We start from the raw sequence: 18,720 nt of genomic DNA, 5'->3' as shown, positions 1-18,720 counted from the left end.
TTTACATCTGAACTTTACCGTAATCTACAAATTTATAAGGTAATTTTTCTGAGATCCTCTCTTGCATTTTCCCTTGTACTTTCCTGTTTCAGGAGAGCTGCTAGTCTGGTTTCTTACTAGAAAGCAGAGGCCCTAATTATCCTTCTCCTTTGTCTATTCTTCTCAACAGTGCCCATGTCATGGGGGAGCCATGGGAAGAAAGAAATACAGGAAAAAAAAAAGCAATAAATTAGTGTTTGCTTCACCCTTCTGAGATCACATCTTCTTTAAATGTTGGAAGGGGTTCCCCTTCCTTAGAGTTTTTAAGGTCCTGCTGACAATATGATTGCTTGGGAGCCAGGGTTAATGAAATGGGAGTTTTTTGCTTAAATAAAGAAAAACATGGCTGATTTCTATACTCTTTATGTGAACCCTTTGTTCCTTCTTAAAGCAGAACTATTGGGCTTTTCCTGGGACCATATTGTTTAAGATAATCTCACTTCTAAATTTTATAGATCCAATCAGTTCAGCTTGGGGATTGTTAGAGGGGGAGAAATAATAAACTAAACAATTTTTCATTGTTACTTTGAATTATGGTCATTTTTTCTATAATTTGTCATCACTCTTTTTACCTTTAAGAGGCCTCAAATAGCCATTCTATTTATTCTGTTCAGATTTTATAGCTGCACTTGGTTAGAGGCAGTGTAGTGTGTAGTCCATCTTATCTGGAACTAGAACTTAACTGTAACAATTTTGAAAGTAAAAAATAACATTTATTAAAAATTAATCCAGATGGCAGGTGCAACCCAGAAATATCTCAAATAAATACAGATATATATGAACACTCCACCGAACAACATTTCTTTAAACAATTTCTATATTCCTTGTCTCTCTCCTTTGGCTTCTATTTATACATCAGCTTCTTAAGTCTTATTTTTAATCCATAAAATTCCACTGAGGCACTGAAGATTTTCATGAAAAATCTAATTTAACTTCTGGACAAATTTTTATATGATTATTTATTCTTTGACATATCTTTCTTTGACTTCCGAGCATGAGACACAGATGGTTTTTCACCTAACTTTCTGGCACATCTTCTCAGGGACTTTGAGAATCTTCTCTTCCTTCCTTCAATATGACTCATGTTACATTTTCCCACTCTATCTAATATTCCTCCATGATTTTATTCACTCCCATAGTTTTAATTACTAGTTGATGTTAAATGATGCCAAAATCAACATCATCTACCATCAACAGCTCCCATTTTAATTTATTACAATATTTTGAAGTGTGATTAGATATTTGGATTTATTTAAAATTCAACAATGGCAAATTTGAAATATCCAAACATATTCTTTCTCTGTCTTTCCTGGCTTAATAAAAAGTATTAGAACCAGCAAGTAGGTGCTCAAGTCAGAAACCTAACTGTCATTTTGAGTTCTGTTTTTCTTAACTTCCACCCTATATTCAATAATTGACCTTTATATTCTAACTCCTAAATATATCTCAATTATTATTTTTAAACTTCTCTTTTTTATGTTTTTATTTATTATTATTATTATACTGTAAGTTCTGAGGTGTATGTGGAGGACATGCAGGTTTGTTACATAGGTATACACGTGCCATGGTGGTTTGCTGCATCCATCACCCTGTCATCTACATTAGGTATTTTTCCTAATGCTGTCCCTCTCCTAGCTCCTCAACCCCAGACAGGGCCCAGCGTGTGATAGTCCCCTAACTGTGTCCATGTGCTCTCATTGTTCAATACCCACTTATGAGTGAGAACATGTGGTGTTTGATTTTTTGTTCTTGTGTCTGTTTGCTGAGAATGATGGTTTTCAGCTTCATTCATGTCCCTCAATGGACATGATCTCATCCTTTTTTATAGCAGCACAGTATTCCATGGTGTGTATGTGTCACATTTTCTTTATCCTGTCTATTATCGATGGGCATTTGAGTTGGTTTCATGTCTTTAGTATTGTGAGCAGTGCCACAATAAACATATGTGTGCATGTATGTTTATAATAGAATGATTTATAATTCTTTGGGTATATACCCAGTAATAGGATTGCTGGGTCAAATGGTATTTCTAGTTCTAGATCCTTGAGGACTCTGCACACTATCTTTCACAATGGTTGAACTCATTTACACTCCCACCGACAGTGTAAAAGCATTCCTATTTCTCCACATCCTCTCCAGCATCTAATAATGCTTCTCTGAGACAAGCTGTCATAATGTCCTCCAGGATAATCACAATAATCTAAGTAATGTGTCCAATAGCGGTCTTGATTCTCTCTCTCTCTCTCTCTCTCTCTCTCTCTCTCTCTCTCTCTCTCTCTCTCTCTCTCTCTCTCTCTCTCCCTATCTATCTCTATCTTTCTCTCTTTCTTTCTTTCTTTCTTTCTTTCGAGACGGAGTTTCGCTCTTGTTACCCAGGCTGGAGTGCAATGGCGCGATCTCGGCTCACTTCAACCTCTGCCTCCTGGGTTCAGGCAATTCTCCTGCCTCAGCCTCCTGAGTAGCTGGGATTACAGGCACGTGCCACCATGCCCAGCTAATTTTTTGTATTTTTAGTAGAGACAGGGTTTCACCATGTTGACCAGGATGGTCTCGATCTGTTGACCTCGTGATCCACCCGCCTCGGCCTCCCAAAGTGCTGGGATTACAGACAGACTAATTTTTCTAAGGTGTAAATATGATCATCTGCTTACAATCTTTATATTCATTTTCTTTATAAAAAAATAAAAAATATTTAGCAGAGATTAAATGTTTCTTCATTCAATGGTCCCTGCTTATGTATCCAGCAAATTCTCCTTTTAATCTAAATCTTAACACATTTTAAACCCTTACCTGTGCTCATAATATTCTTTAAGGATATCAGAACAAGTTGTTACTTCTGAATCTTTATGTATATATTTTTCCTGGTTCCAGAATAAGAAAATATTTTTCAGGGTTTAGTTTCAATATTAATTTTTCCACTAATATTCCATTATTCCTGCTAAAGCTATTTTATATTATCTATGTTATATAATACTGTATATTTACTTCTCTAAATGTCATATATCTTTTTGAAAAAATAGATTATTTACTACTATTTGGTTTTCGAAAGAATCTGAACTCCATCAAAGTCAAGATTCATGCTATCTTATTCACTATTACTATCTTCATCATTAATTGCAATACTTGGCAGTTATAATTTAAGTGGAGATATTAATAAATTAACACATATAGAACAATTCTCAAAACTACAAGAAAGAAGGCAAAAATATGTCCTTCTGTCAACAGCAAACTTTTTATTTGACAAACCAGAAAAAGAAAAAAAGTCATGATTTATTCTTGGTTCTTTTCCAGGAAGTAACAAAGACAAGGTATATAATTTCACAGAAGGGTCAAGAATATGCAACTTCTAAGTAATGTCAGTCCATGGGAAGAGAAAAAATAGTTTTCCAGATATCAAAACTTGTAACAAAATTCAAACCACTTTAGAATTATTTTTTCTCATTTTCCACACGTGTTTCTGTTGTCAAAAGTACCAAGGAATATAACAAGGGAGGTATTGTGAACAGTGACACAATAAACTCATTGTTAGAGAGAACTTGCTATATAATGTGTATCTTCTTGTAAAATAAAAATATAAACTTATATAACAACTATATTTGTTAGATAATGAGAGGCTAGGTGACATGGTGATTCAATGCATAGAGCCAGACTACTCTAATTGAATATAGACATTGTTATTTAAGAGCTATAGTATCACTCTCTGCCTCAGATACCTCGTCTATAAAAGGAGCATAACAATATTACCTACCTTCTATGTTTATTTTTTAAGGATTAAATGAGTTAATATATTCAGAACACTTAGAACACTACCTTCTTTAGTAAGTACTATATAGTTAGTAAGTGCTGTATTTTTAATAAGTAATATACATATAAACAATATAAAATTGTTATTTTATATATAAGAAATATAAAATTCAGAGATACTCACTAATTTCCTATTATCACACAACTGGTTAAGAGCTGGTAACTAGAGAAGCCCAGCCATAAATGTTTGTCTTTTTGATTCCAAAGTTCATGATATATCTACATTTCATGAGCAAACCCAGTAGGTATGACAATATTTATATGTTAGAAAATTTTATATCAGGTGTATTTAGAATGAAAAGTCTAAGCCGAGCATGATGGCTTGTGCCTCTAATACAAGCACTTTAGGAGGTTGAGGTAGGATGATCTTTTAAGCTAATAATTTTGAGATCATCCTGGACAATGTAGTCAGACCCTGTCTGTATTTTAAAAAATAGAAAAAAAATTACCCAGGTGTGGTGGCTCACACCTAACTACTCAGGAGGCTGAAGCGGGAAGATTTCTTGAAGTCAGGAGTTTGAGGTTGCAGTAAGCCATTATTGTACTGTTAGACTCCAGCCTGGGTGACAGAGCAAGATCCTGTCTCTAAAAACAGAAAGAAAAATCTAGATTAGTATAATAAACCTTTACTTAACCATCATCACTTTAAAATGATCAACATGGTATCAGTATTGTGTAATTTACAATCTTAATCCTAAAACTTAGATTATTTTAAAGAAAATAAAAAATGTGATATTATTTCTACAAAATTTACTTTTTAGAGTATTCTCGAAAGGACTAATTTTTAACATGATCATAATATAATAAAACATAAAAATTATTAATAGTAATCCTTTAATACATATCCAGTGTTCAAATATCCTTGATTACTGTATTGCCACTAATTTACATGTTATTTGTCAATAATTACTCTGTAAATTAGGTTTTGAATGTCACAGTTTCTCTAAATTCTGCTCTATCATCTCTTCTTGTGATTTCATTCACTTCTGTGACTTCAATGGCCACATAAATTATAATTATTTCATTTCCATATTAATAAGCAAATAAAGACAATATAAAGAATCATTGATTTTATTTTTATTTTACCCAGAATTCTATTTCATGTTACATTATTCTTAAAATATTGTTTTCAATGTACTATGGACTACTACAGCCACTGATTTCTAATCTGTTCTTATGAGTATGTCCAGCTTTACACTGAAGCTGAAGTATAGAAATAGTACTAAAACAACAGATTCATCATCTTACTGATTTAAATATAACAATAACAAACAAGAGGTACTGAGAGGATAGTCTGAGAGACATTTTACCTTGGTACAACTTAGTGCTGCAATGAATATGTCAACAGATACTTATAGTCACATTTGAAATTGTTCTGCTAGTGTATGAAAAAAATAAATTAGTTGATAATAGAGTTGCTAGAAATGTTAGAGTAAGAAAACATTAGTCAGCTTTCATGTGATATTTTAGGAGTAAGAAAGAATGAAATAAAATAGAAATATAGATTAAATTCACATGTGTTAAAGATAACTGAATTTATCTCTGTGCCTAGATGAAAATACCAACCTGAGACAGAGAACTAGACAAGAAAGATGAAAAAAATAATCCCAGCTGCACTGTAACCATCAAAATTGAGCAGTATTCTACCTTCTAATTGAGTCTCAGTGGCACAATTCTTACATCATTCACTGTGACTGTTCCAATAAGCTCCTGTTAAAGTTAACAGACTTGAACTCCACTGAAAATTCATCATCTAAATAAGCATTGGCTTAGTAGAATGGTACAGACAGATTTTTATGTGGGAAAGGGATAGTCAACTCTACATATTATAATTAATCAGAAAGTTTTATATCAGCACATTGTCTAGGATATGTCTAAAGAAAATAAGTGTGACAATTTACATATATGAAAAAATGTAAAACAAGAAATAACGCAATTATTCAGAAATCCCTAGTATGTATTTATTTTTAGTACATAAATCACAAAACATAAGCAAATATAAAGGAGTATTTGAAACTAATGAAATTTCAAAATTTTTTTTATGGTCAGTAGAATTCAGTGGTTATCGCTAAACTTTTTGTATCTTTGATTAGAATACTCTTCAGAAAAAAATTGAGAATAAAAGTGACGCAAATTTGTTATAATTTTTTTCAATTATAAAATATTCATATGGGTTTCATTAATTGAAATTGCAATATATATATAGAATATAGAAACAGCAGGAAATTACAGATATAACTAATCACCTTTGTACGTGATGAATATAGATTAAAATTTCCAGTTGTCTTAGTAGACAGTGATTTTTTTTAGCTCTATATTATATAATTTTCCTTTTGAAAATAACATTGAAAATAATGGCTATTGATTTGCTCTCAAATTCTAAATTCTGCCACTCAAATTAATACTTCATATATGTGAGTATGTATACATATATACACACATTTGCATATACTTAATTCATTCAATCATTTATATTGAGACATTTTTAATACTGATAACTTTGTACTGCTATTATCATATTCTTTGACATAATGTTTTCTCAGATAGATACAATATTTCAGTTAGAGAAAACTAAACATTAGAATAAAATCTTCTGCAAACTAGAAGTTTTAATCACACCTAGAACATTGCAAAAGCCCCTCTTTTTCTGTTGACCACATTTGATTTAAAGATAAGGACATTATGAAAAAGACTACCAGAAAAAAGTTTAAAAGAGGACAATCTAAGAAACTGAAAGAAGAAAAACAAATGAGAGGAAAGTAGGAAAGGAAAAAAGAGTATATGAAATGCGTCAGGGTTTTTGTTTTTCCCTGGGAATGATGGAAAATAATTTAAAAATTCCTGAGTAAAACTAAATAAATGCCTTCTCTTACTACTCTATTGCAGTATCAATGTCATGCCTGTGATAATAGCTGTGTAGTCATGGAATTCAGAAGGGAGTTATGGAAGTAAGATAAGGTAACATCAAGGTGGAGTAACCTTAGTCCCTGGGGGGAGTTAGTGAGACAATCTAGAAAATGCAAATGTCAGGTGAATACCCCTCATTCTGATTACGGTGATTCAAAGTGGGATTATCAGTTTTATGGGCCAAAATCTCAGTTTAAATAGTCTATCCAGAAACATTCAGTCTTTGAGAGGTTAAATAAACCAAGCAGTAATAATGTACATGAAAGAAAACCAACATACTGATATGCATAACATGATGGTAAAAAATTATACATAAAAAAGGCCTTAACACCTCAGACAATGTTTATAACATGCAATCAATCTTTTATTGGTGAATTAAAATAAACCACAATTACCAAGTATACCACTTTCTTACTGTTGCCTTCTGTTCTGTAAATGCTCTCTGTACTGCAATATTTAAATAGGGATAAAATTGTCATTAACATTTTTATTGGTGAGAATGAACTCATAGCCTGGGGGATCAAAAGAAGATCAAAATAATTAGTGTAGTAAGGCTAAAAGTAAAGAATCAAATATATATGTAGAGAAACATGACCTTGTGTTTTTACTTTTGAATTCTGAACTACTAGATATTGTGTAAAACCCATATAGTCATGCTATTTAATATTAAAATCATATTACATATTTTGACCAGAATCTCCCTTAAACAGTATTTCTTCAGTTGTTGTTGTAGTGGTTGTTCTTTAAGATCTATGAGCTGGATCCAAATAAGAAAAACAGAAAGAGAGGGATGGAGACTAAAAGAGGAGGGTATTGTAGTCACCTACCAGCAATTTTTATAAGGTAAAATCGGTACTGGTATGGAAGAGTGTATGGATAAATTAGGAAGCTCTCCTTTGAGGGCTACTTATTTCACCAGAAACAAAACTATGCTTACTTCATTTTCTATAGATAATTTTGAGAGAAAGACACAAGGGGGAAAAATCTAACTCATAAAAATAGATGTGACTATATAGGGCAGGAATAATTCTGAAAGTTTGGACTTGACTTACAAATCTTTAGTATTTAGCTCTCCAGTAAAAACCTAAAGCTATAGTTAAAATGTTCAAATAAATTTATTAGAGACTCAGGAGGACTACCTATATTATTTTGGGGAGAAACTTCTATTCAAATGGAGATTTAAATTAAAATATTTTGATTAATAACAAGAAAGCAAAAAAACAAACAGCAGATAAATAATACATTTTAGAAGAACAATATTCCAGGAAACAAAAAAAAAAAATCAATAGTCCTAAAAAATTAAAATGGGCAAGTATAAACTCCAACAAAAGACCATGCAAAGTAATTAATAAAACAGCACAAATTAACAAGGTTCTTCTCTTCCATTTCCAGAGAGACATTACAAGGGAAAATATGGAAATTAAAAATATATAAAATATTAGATTTTAAAAATATAAAGAATAGACATCAAACATGCTAAATCAAATTAAATTGTATAAAAAAGTCATAAAATAAATTTCATATTTGAATAAATTTACTTATTTTACTTTCACTATCATTAAATTTCTTTCTTAGAAGATAAATCTAAAGATTTACTAATAAAATTACTAGTTTTTTATAATTCATTATTGATAATATTCATATATTTTCATATATAAAACAAAGTATATAAAAGAGGTGTGTATTCAACTCAGTAAGTTGAAAAGATAAACAGAATGTGTGACTTTTTGGACAAAACTCTGTGTTTAACGAATATAAAAAGGAAGCTCACCCTCACAGTGGCTAAGGGTTATGATCTGTACCTCAACAAATTATAGTTTGTTATAATAAAACAAGTCCAGGTGTTAGATACTCTATGACTGTATTCTCCATGAGGGTAGTTTAAAGTTTCTTTATAACTGCATAGTTTTCACTTGGTATCAAGTTATTATTTTCTATGTTTATTCCTTTATTTTTCAAAATTCTTAGCTACATCTAAAATGGTAACAGCTTTAAAAATTTCTTGTCCAACATTACATCACCCATCATCTTATCACTGTGATTCATTGACTGTTTTTTAATATCATTAGAGATATGTTTTCATATATTTAGTGGCTTCATACATTGTTTATATTAAAAAGTATGTTGGATTGTGTGAGTAGTAAACTGTTTTTTTTTCCTAATTATTTGACAGTGATTGCCCTCTTTGTCTATGTCTTTTTGTCCTTGTTGACTTGGCTTGCTCTTTATTTATGCCTGATGCCCCAGATATATAAAACATACATATCATTCACATAAGAAACAAAATCGCCATGCATATGTCATCACTCCCAGAATTCTTATACCATTTGAAATAAATTCATCCAGCTGTAACTTTTATAAAACACGTATCCTTTTTAGACTGTATATTTTCTTTTATAGTAGTAGTAGCTGTGATGGTGGCTGAACTTTTAATTTTTCACCTTGTCTCTTCAAACCAACTCTAACAACCTCAAAATCATTCGGCATGTCTGAGCACATCTTGAATTTTTTTCCTGCTCAGAGATATGGAAACAGCTATTCTCTAATAAGTGTCGAAAATGCTGCTGCCTTGGGGTCATTCATCATTTTGGAAATCTATTAATCTGTCTAGTCATCATATATTCTTGTAAGGAAAAAAAATATTTGATGACACTTGTTAAGCCACGGTAAGAAATAATTCATTCAGTACCATTGTGTTAGATATAGGGACCAAGGCAATGAGATTTTAACAGTGGAGCAGAGTTTTGGCTCTAACTGAATACAACATGGGCTGGTGGTAATCTACAGCTAAGGACCACAGTGATCAATGGATTGCTCAAGAGGAACCTTTAGGGTTGAGGGAATTCTGGCTACTTTGAACTAACTAACCAGATTCTTGCTGAAGACAAGTGAGAGTAATCAGCTGGCAGAGGCCTGAAGGATGGCATAGGTTGAAAACATTGATCAGATATTGAATGTTACATGGGAGTATTCACATGGTTTTTGAAGAAGCTTCAGAACCCTGAGTAAAGTTGGGCCAAGTACAAAATCTTTGTCAGTTCATACTGATTATTCAAAAATTAAACCTTATATTGCTGTATCATATTTTTATCTCAGAATATTGTTATAAATCTCTAAGAAATTTTATTATATTTGCTATACTTTTCTATAAAGTATAGTTTCCTTGTATTTTCTATATTTAACTGTAGAAAAAGTAATAGGCTTGGATTGATAAAAAAACCGTGTAGAGAAAACTATAATGTAAATTAATTTGAGGAGGATACAGCCACAGAAAAGCTTAACATACTATCATCAAGTAAAACAGAAAGGAGTGAGTAATTACAGAGTGAACTATGAAAAACTTGAGGCTATAGGTCACTTATGTTCTCTCCGTGTATGAGTGTCTAGGAGTTATTTAAGTGTCAAATTCCTGTTTATTTCCTTGAGGTGCTATGTTAGGCTGCTAATGTGCAATCTTTTTACTTTTTTTTACATAGGCATTCATTGCCATAAACTTCCATCTTAGCACTGCTTTTGCTGTATTTTACAGGTTTCAGTACATTGTGTGTGTATTTGTTTCAAAACATTTTTAAATTCCCTTTTTAATTGCTGCATTGACCCAATGATTGTTCAGAAGCTTGTTAGTCAGTTTCCATGTGTTTGCATAGTTTCCAAATTTCTTCTTGGTGTTGATTTCTAGTTTTATTCTGCTGTGATCTGAGAAGATACTTGATATGATTGTGATTTTTGGAAATTTGTTGAGATTTGTTTTGTGGCCCATAATATAGTCTAATATATTCTATCAATAGTAAAATAATAATACATAGATATCAATACTAAACCATGTCCATTGGTAACAGAAGGGCAAAATGCAAATCATTTTAAAAACACTAGAAATGGTTTATATAAAATAATCATCATGTTAAAAATATAATGTTGATAGAAAATAACAAATATATGCAAATATAAATCAAATTCTGTTTCTCTGATGAGAGCCTCTTAGACTTGAAGGGAATTTTTACTGTCTATCCATGATAGTTCTATTTGTATTTTGACAAATCGCATATTTTATTCTATAATTAAGCATGCAATCTAAAGTAAATTTCAAAAATATTATAAAACAAGTTATGAAACTTGAGCTAGATTATAAAATGAAATGAAAATGCTTTATATAAAATATTTATTTAATAAATTATAATGGGAGATTATGAAGATGTGAGAAGGAATAAAAGAACTTTGTCAGATTTTGAAGTAATTTTTTGAGATGTACCATCCTCTTGCTGCCCTTTTCCTGCTTTCCAGCATCTTTATAAAACAGGCTACATATTTTACTCCAACTATGGACAGCCTGTGTTCTGGCTGTAGTCACAACATTCATGCTTCATAGCTGAAAGCAGTGAAGAGAGACCAAGAGAAGCAGGAAGAAGCCAAAGAGCAAGCTTCCTGAAATGTGTCTGCAGGCTTTGGGAAGCTGACATGAAGTGGAAGGATACATGACTTCTTTTTTAGTAAATTAAACGGTTACAGTCCTTGAATCAGAGCATATGATTTGACAGCAGCTGTTATAATTTTAATTTTTGTGAGACATGATCACTTAAATAAACACTAATTATGTTTAAGAAATCTATAAGTGTCTAATTTATTTTCTCATTTTTCTGGAATAAAAATCTTTTTGCAATCAGTCTATTAAACATTTTTACATTCATATTTTCAAAAAAATTTATATTACATGGAAAAGAAGACTGCCACCTGTATATTCACTGAAACTTCAGTTTGTTGTGGCCAATGTTCATATCTTTGATCCAGAAACAAACAAAAGTTTACCCAATCTGTCGTAACTTGATTAGTTCTTCTTACAAAGCTAATCTTATTCCCAGCATTCTCAAATTATTGGGAAGTACCTCATTCTTTTCCAAATCACAGCCTGTAAATCATGTAACATACAATTATAAACAAATCAAAAGTACAGAATAGCTTTGGTAATTGTGATGTTAATAAAAAACATTTACTATTAAATAATATGTATGTGCTACTTATTATCTTTAAAATAGTCCAGAAGTGAATTTAAAACTACAATTTTATTTGCATTTGGTAAATATCCCCTACAAATGTGATTTCTTTTGTGGCCATTGTCTATATATTTTTTTTCTCAACTTGAAATATACCCCCTCCTTAAGCTTGAGATACACTTATTTTAGGATTGAGACATACTTATTTTTCAGCTTCAAGCAAGAACTGTACTATTTATCAAATTTGTATAAATTGTTCTTCCATATCTTTCACCAGATTTTTTTCCCCTTCCATAAGCACATATGGCACTTTACATGTAACTGACGCCGTCATAAGGCTGATATTTACTTTTTCTATTTGTGAATTTTCCCTAGTATTTACATGTTATGAGTGTTTGTCTATCACTGTGTCCTCAACTAGAAGCTTATATATAACAGAGATAAAAATATATATAAATAAAACAATATATAGGCTAAGACACTCAAAATTATCAAGAGGGAAAGATAAATATTTTAACAATCTATTTTTCTAATGTATGTAATGGCCAACATACAGTTATTTATATTTTTTAAAGAATATATTGTTTCCAATAAGATAGTATATCAATAACTAGAATTGAGTCTCCTTTTTAAAAGTGGATGTTATTTACAATAGATTTTATAAAATTAAAATCATCAATGATCTTAGAAGAAAGTTAAGAGTGATCAAGAGAGGCTTAAGTAAAGGTCTAAATTTGCATATGTGAGAGGAAAATGACATACAACTTGCACACTGAGATTATTTGCTGAACTTGGTGAACTCTAGATTTGAGACCTCATTGAACATGGTGTAAAAATATAAATCCTAGAGCTCACTGAAAATAGGAAACAAAATATTCTCTGCTGTAAAAATTAGACAATTAAGGGTTTTACCATCAGTACAAGAGTTAAATGGGAGCAGTGGTCATCCACATATAGACTATGAGAAAATTTATATATACTTTGTATTTATTTATAAAGTATACATATATATACACGCACACACATATATAATTTAGCACTGAACATACAGGGAAATTTGCTTTAAGTATATAACCAGATTGTATACTTTTTGGTGACTTGGTACCTCTGGTAGACATTCAGCTTAAAATAATCCCAGTAGAGTATCTCACCAAAATAAATTAGAAGAAATAAAAACAATCCTTTTTCAGGAAACACTTTTATCTATTAAAAATTTCAATGAATAAAATTCCCAGAAAAATTAATGGTGTATGGAAAGCAGGCATATATATATATATATATTTCCATATGCGTGGAAATAAGGCACTATGACCTAGAACCAAGAGAAACAATAAACAGAGAAAATAAATTTAAATTTATTTTAGTGATGAAATTAGCAGACACTGACTACAAATAAATTAGATGTGAAGGGTTTAAAAAATAAACATGCCTGACAATATTCACAGGGAACCAAAAACTGCAAATAATGCCAAGCATAATTTGAAAAAAAAAAAAAAAAAACTGGAGAAAAATGCAAGAATAAATGGAAAATATACTATTTGATATGAAGAGTTTACAAATTGATCTAATTGATCTATTACATACAACTTACGGCAAACATACTGAAAAAATTATTGGAGGGAAATTACACAGAAGAAATTACACAGAATGCAGCCAGAGAGAAAAATAAGAAGAAAATATGAATAATGGATTAAGATACATAGAGTGTGGAGGGAGAAGATACAACATAAATTTTGTCTACATTTCCAGAAGGGAAGGAGAGAGAGAAAGAGAAGAGGGAACAAAAGTAATTGAAGATACAACGTGCGGAAAATTCATGAAAAAAAACAAAAAACAAAAATGAAACCACAGATTCACAGATTCATGAAGCTCAAGCAGTTCCAGCAAGAGAAATAGAAAAGAAATATAAATCACACTAAAAATAACGACTGCATTTCTAACAAAGTAGTGCTGATATTGTAAGGCGGGGGTGCATTGGGGGTATCTCCAAGATGCTCCCAATTCCCTGATGGGAAGAGGTTCTTGGCCTCTTTTACCCTGAAGAATGGGTAAAGGCGCCCCGGAGGCACAGTGAGTTTCCCGTTTAAATAAATATCATGGACCCAAAGAGTTTTGTGGAAAAGCGATTTATTAGACAAAGAGAGAGAAACAGCTCCCATGCTGCCAATGGAGTAGATCCAGAGAAAGAATCTGTATAGGGAGGGAGAAGAGGGATTTTAACCCTTGAATTATTCCCTCCCCATTTATGTTCTAGTCCGATGAGAGGAGGTCTTTCAACTTCCTCCGGAGTGATGGATCTTTGACTCTGATACCAGATTGGCTACTTGGTACACAACTCTGAGTTAGAGCCCCTTCCTCCCAGAGCTTTCGGTGAGTTTTTTGAGACAAAGGAGCTTCACCCGGCTTTCTCTACCTGGCCGGAGTGTGAGAAACACAAACAAAGAACTTTACATTTCCAGATAGAGGTGTGGAGCTGGGAAACTCCTGACTTTGAAACTACACCCCTCAAAGAGTTTTTTGTTGTTGTTGTTGTTTTGTTTTGTTTTGTTTTTAACACAGTCCCTCAATACTGCTGGTCTGGAGATGACACTTTAAGAACCCAGGCATAAAGAAGATATAGCATATAAGAGACAAAGAGAAGATCTAAAAACACCTTCATGTAGAAGAAAATGGTTTCAGAAAAATAAGATAAAAAGTATACTGGAGAGAAAGAACAACATGAGTGTTAAACGTGTAGGTAAAACTAAATGAACATTGCCTATATAAAATGCTAATAATCACTTATTGAGGAACTTAATATTAAACAACTTAACATGAAAACACACAATAAGAGAATACGTTAGAAAAGTCATAAATTCAGGTACTATTTTACATTGTTCATAAAGAGGATAATCGTTTACATTGTGCTGTAATTAGATCATCATACTTGCTGTAATTATTTAGCTAATTACTGAGAAATTGTCATAGAGAATGTAAGTCAAAATAGTAGGAATAATCAAATAATTAAATGTATAATTTATCAAAATGATTACAAGAAAGAAAAATATATATATAAAACAAGAAGACATATATATAATATACCAGCTACACAAAATAATGCATAAATAATAATAATTAATTAAATGTACCAAATGCTCCCATAGAGAACAAATTTAATGAACTACCTTAAAAATTCAACTATTTATAAAAGGCACAAATAAAGTCTAAGTGTACACAAAGTTTGAATTCAAAGAATTAGATCAAATTGCACCATTCTAACCAAATTCTAACCAATAGAGGACCAGTGTGTTAAGTTTAGCCTAAAGTTACCTCCTTATATATTTTAAGCTTAGCCTAATGGTTTCTTGGTAGAAAGTAAACTGAAAACTAACTGGGTGTGTAAACAGGAGGTAACCTACTCTTAAGAGGATTACCAAGTTTTGACCAATCAAAGGTGGCCAACTGTTTAACCCATGTGCAAATAAGACAAATATAAAGCAGTAAACAATCCAGCTGCTTCTGTACTTCACTTCCATTTTCTGTGTGTCACTTTCCTTTTTCTGTCTATAAATCGTCTTCCACCATATGGCTGTGCTGGAGTTTTTCTGAACCTACTCTTATAATGGAACTCCTCCATTTTTCTGAGAGATAGTTTTTTTGGTGTGGTTTTTTTTTTCTTTCTCTCTCTCTTTTCTCCTTTCTACTTCCCTCTTTGTCCCTTTTGAAATACAAAATAACCTCTCACTTCCCTCTCACCAGACATTCCCTACTGGGCAAGTTCCTCTATGCATTCCAAAAGGGATCCCCTCCTCAGAGATAACATCTACAGATCAAAGACTGTCCCCAGGGAACTCCCACCTCCAGGGAGTTGCCTCAGGAGGACCTACTGAAAGAGTGCCCACCTGGCCACTTTTACAAATTACTTCTGTCCAGGAAGACACCAACTCAACTGTCTTGTCTGGTAGATAAAGCAGGAGCTAGCAGAGGATCCCTGCCCTTGCTCATTTTCTCCATTACATTATAAAAATGTCTGATTTTTGCTCCAAAAAGGAAGCAGCACATTTAAAGCAAGACTCTCTGTGCCCCTTCTTCAAGCTAGTTTTGGAAATAAATTCACTTTTCTTTGACCAGTCTTCACTATTGTTAATGGGGCTTTACATGTGTCAAGCAACTAACTTGCTTTTCAGTCACACTCTGGATCTAGGGCAACCCAATTCACAAGTTGTTCTTTGCCCAGTTATACTCTGTTTAATTTAGTGTTTTATTTTTATTTTATTTCAACAGGTGTTACTATATTAAACTAAAACAAAATAGGCTTTTAGGTATAAAATGTTAGGTATGAAATGGCTGACAAAAGGACATATTTACCTATAGAAAATCTCCATTAATGTAGCCAGGAAATCCCTATCTAGGCCTTTCCTTAATCTAGAAAAGATTACTTGATTGCGACACCTTTAACTATTCAAAAAGAAATATGTATCATTTATTCTCTCTGAGGGTTGCTATGTATGAGGCTTCCTCCATGTCAGGTCTCCATATGCAAGCCTGGAGCCTGAAAGTCTTGAAGCCCTGCTTACCTACTGATCATCTCCCACCCCTGGCTTACCTTCGCCATTGTCCCTCATCACCCGGCAGAGCTTTCCCAGACAAGCTCCTCACCCATCCTGCCGTCTTAACTGCTCTTCTGCCTCACCCCCACCCACTATTGTAACTGAACTTATGATAATGTATACTCCTTGCCCCTACCCCCACCACTGTAAATGATCTTACTCTGTAACTTTCCATCGCCCACCCCAAACCTATAAAATGAACTCCTATCCCACTGTCCTTTGCTAATGCCCTTTTCGGCCTTAGCCCACCTGCGCCCAGGTGAATAAACAGCCATGTTGCTCGCACAAAGCCTGTTTGGGGGTCTCTTCATTCAAAGTGAGCATTTTCAGTACTCCATATAACACCACGCCCTTTGCTAACTAAGCCTCTTCTTTTCTCCCTCTCTTAACCTGTCTTGCCACTAGAACCTGATTTATCAACATAGCCTGGTTGTGACTATGCTCTGAGTCCACATTATTTTTGTAACCTCAAGATAGTATATAAGCTTCTGTACCTTACTGCAGAGTTGGGTCTTCATTCTGAAAGCTTTGTGTATACATGTTAAATAAATTTACATGCTTTTCCTTCTATTAATCAATCTGTCTAATGTCATTGATTTTTCATTGAACCTTTAAGGAGCCAAGGCCTTGGCCCCCATGATATGCAGGATACGTGATATATCTTGATAGAATTGCTGGAAAAAATACAAAAATCTATCATCAGAGTAAAAGATAATAACGTAACTCTTTCCCAGTAACTGATAGAAAAAGGAGACACAAAATGTCAGTAAAAGATGATTTGCATAATAGGAATAAAGGAATACTATTTGTTTTGAATGTTTATATACAGAACGCTTTACTCCCAAAATAGCAGAATAAACACTGTTTTCACATATGCATAAGGAATTTACCAACATTTGGCAATTATTTGAATGTAAATTTTGACCAAATAAATGTCAAAAGATTTAAATAAAAAATGAGCGTATTTATGACAGGAATAAAAGTTTGTTAGAAATTAATTGCAGAATGCCAACTAGAAAATTGTTTGAAAATAAATAACACCACAAAGGAAAAATCATAAGGTAATGGGAAAATGTTTGGGACTTAACAATAATGAGAATATTATAAATCAAAACCCTATGAGACACAGCTAAGGGTACTTACAGGTAAAGTTAGTTAGTCTTTCGTGCAATGGTGAGAGGTCTCTTTGGCATCCTCAAAGAACATACTTTGCAGTTTCTCCAGCCATTTCCCAGTGAATTATGTACTTCAATATTGCAGTTCAGCTGTGGCTATCAGATAAGCTATAGTTTCCTGAAGTTTACTAACCCGAACAGGGACCAAGACTGCTTTAAGATTGAATCCTCCTCTACTTAGATAGATTTCTTCCTCATTCCAGGCCCCTAATCTCACTTTCCTTAAAGCATTTATTTAAAAAATGTGTAATTGCAGATTCTTTTTCTGACCCTTTGAAATGTAAATTTTGTACAATCCAGGAACATCTGTCTCAAGGACCTGGAAGCCATCCCTTTGAAATCTAATCATCAAGACAGACAGTGCCCCTGTGTCTCAGTCTCTATGGGAGGGTAGGAGCCTAACTTTGAAGATGAACAATTAGCAAACACAGATGGCCTAATCACATTGACCAAGTTTTCTTTAAATGTCCTACAATACTTTGCCATGAGCTAATCCCAGCATTTAACTATCCTCCTGACTTTTGTTTCAGGGAAGTTGAGTTCAATGCCACTCTCTTATGTGCAAAGTCTAGAATAATAGTCTTGACAAATCTTCTAGTTCTATTTAACTTTCAATGTAATTTTTCTTCTGACAGTAGCAGCAACAACTTCCTAATATTCTGAACCACAGTTGAAGTCATGGCCTTTCTTGACTATTACTTCTGCAGCCCATTAGATAATTTTATAAGTATCTAATTCTCTACATAAAAATCTATTCATTTTTGAAATTTCTTGAGTTCTGTGTTCTTGTCTGAACTCCAATTTAATCAAGAGCCATGAGGAATACAAGATCTTTATGAAAAATACTGTGAAACTTTATGAAAATAAATTTAAAATAAACTGATGTAAATGCACAGCATTTTATCAAATATTACCTTTATGCAATCAATAAGTACTAAAAACATCCACTCAATTGACAAATGTAAAAGTCTGAAGATCTCAAGTAATGAAAAGGTAATCTACACTCTGGGTAGGAGTACAATTGGTACAATTTTGGAAAATTAATAATATAACCTATTAAAATTTCACAAGCTCATTTTATGTGCCTCTGCAATTAATATTAAAAAGTGTATACATGTGCCCCAGGAGACAAGTATTAAATGTTCATAGTGACTTGTCTACAATAACCAGATATGACAACTATATAAATTACCATCAACAGAAAAATTGTTCAATCAA

The 18,720-nt window shown here is 32.5% G+C and overlaps 1 long non-coding RNA gene across 1 annotated transcript in view; it reads right to left on the bottom strand.

Annotated features, from left to right (window-relative positions):
• Nucleotides 1-17,737, bottom strand: part of LOC144578768 (uncharacterized) — a 144,979-nt gene extending 127,242 nt beyond the window's left edge. Inside the window, exons 1-2 of the long non-coding RNA XR_013525165.1 lie at nucleotides 17,471-17,737; nucleotides 4,293-4,428 (exon numbers count right to left, since the gene is read on the bottom strand). This is a non-coding gene — a long non-coding RNA (uncharacterized LOC144578768). The remainder of the gene's footprint in view (nucleotides 1-4,292; nucleotides 4,429-17,470) is intronic.
• Between the last annotated feature and the right edge of the window lie 983 nt (nucleotides 17,738-18,720).

This window comes from Callithrix jacchus, chromosome 1 (genome assembly GCF_049354715.1).
Source record: "Callithrix jacchus isolate 240 chromosome 1, calJac240_pri, whole genome shotgun sequence".
Classification (NCBI taxonomy): Eukaryota; Metazoa; Chordata; class Mammalia; order Primates; family Cebidae; genus Callithrix; species Callithrix jacchus.
The sequence above is the reverse complement of the archived record's forward strand: the minus strand, read 5'-3'. Positions and strand labels throughout refer to the sequence as shown.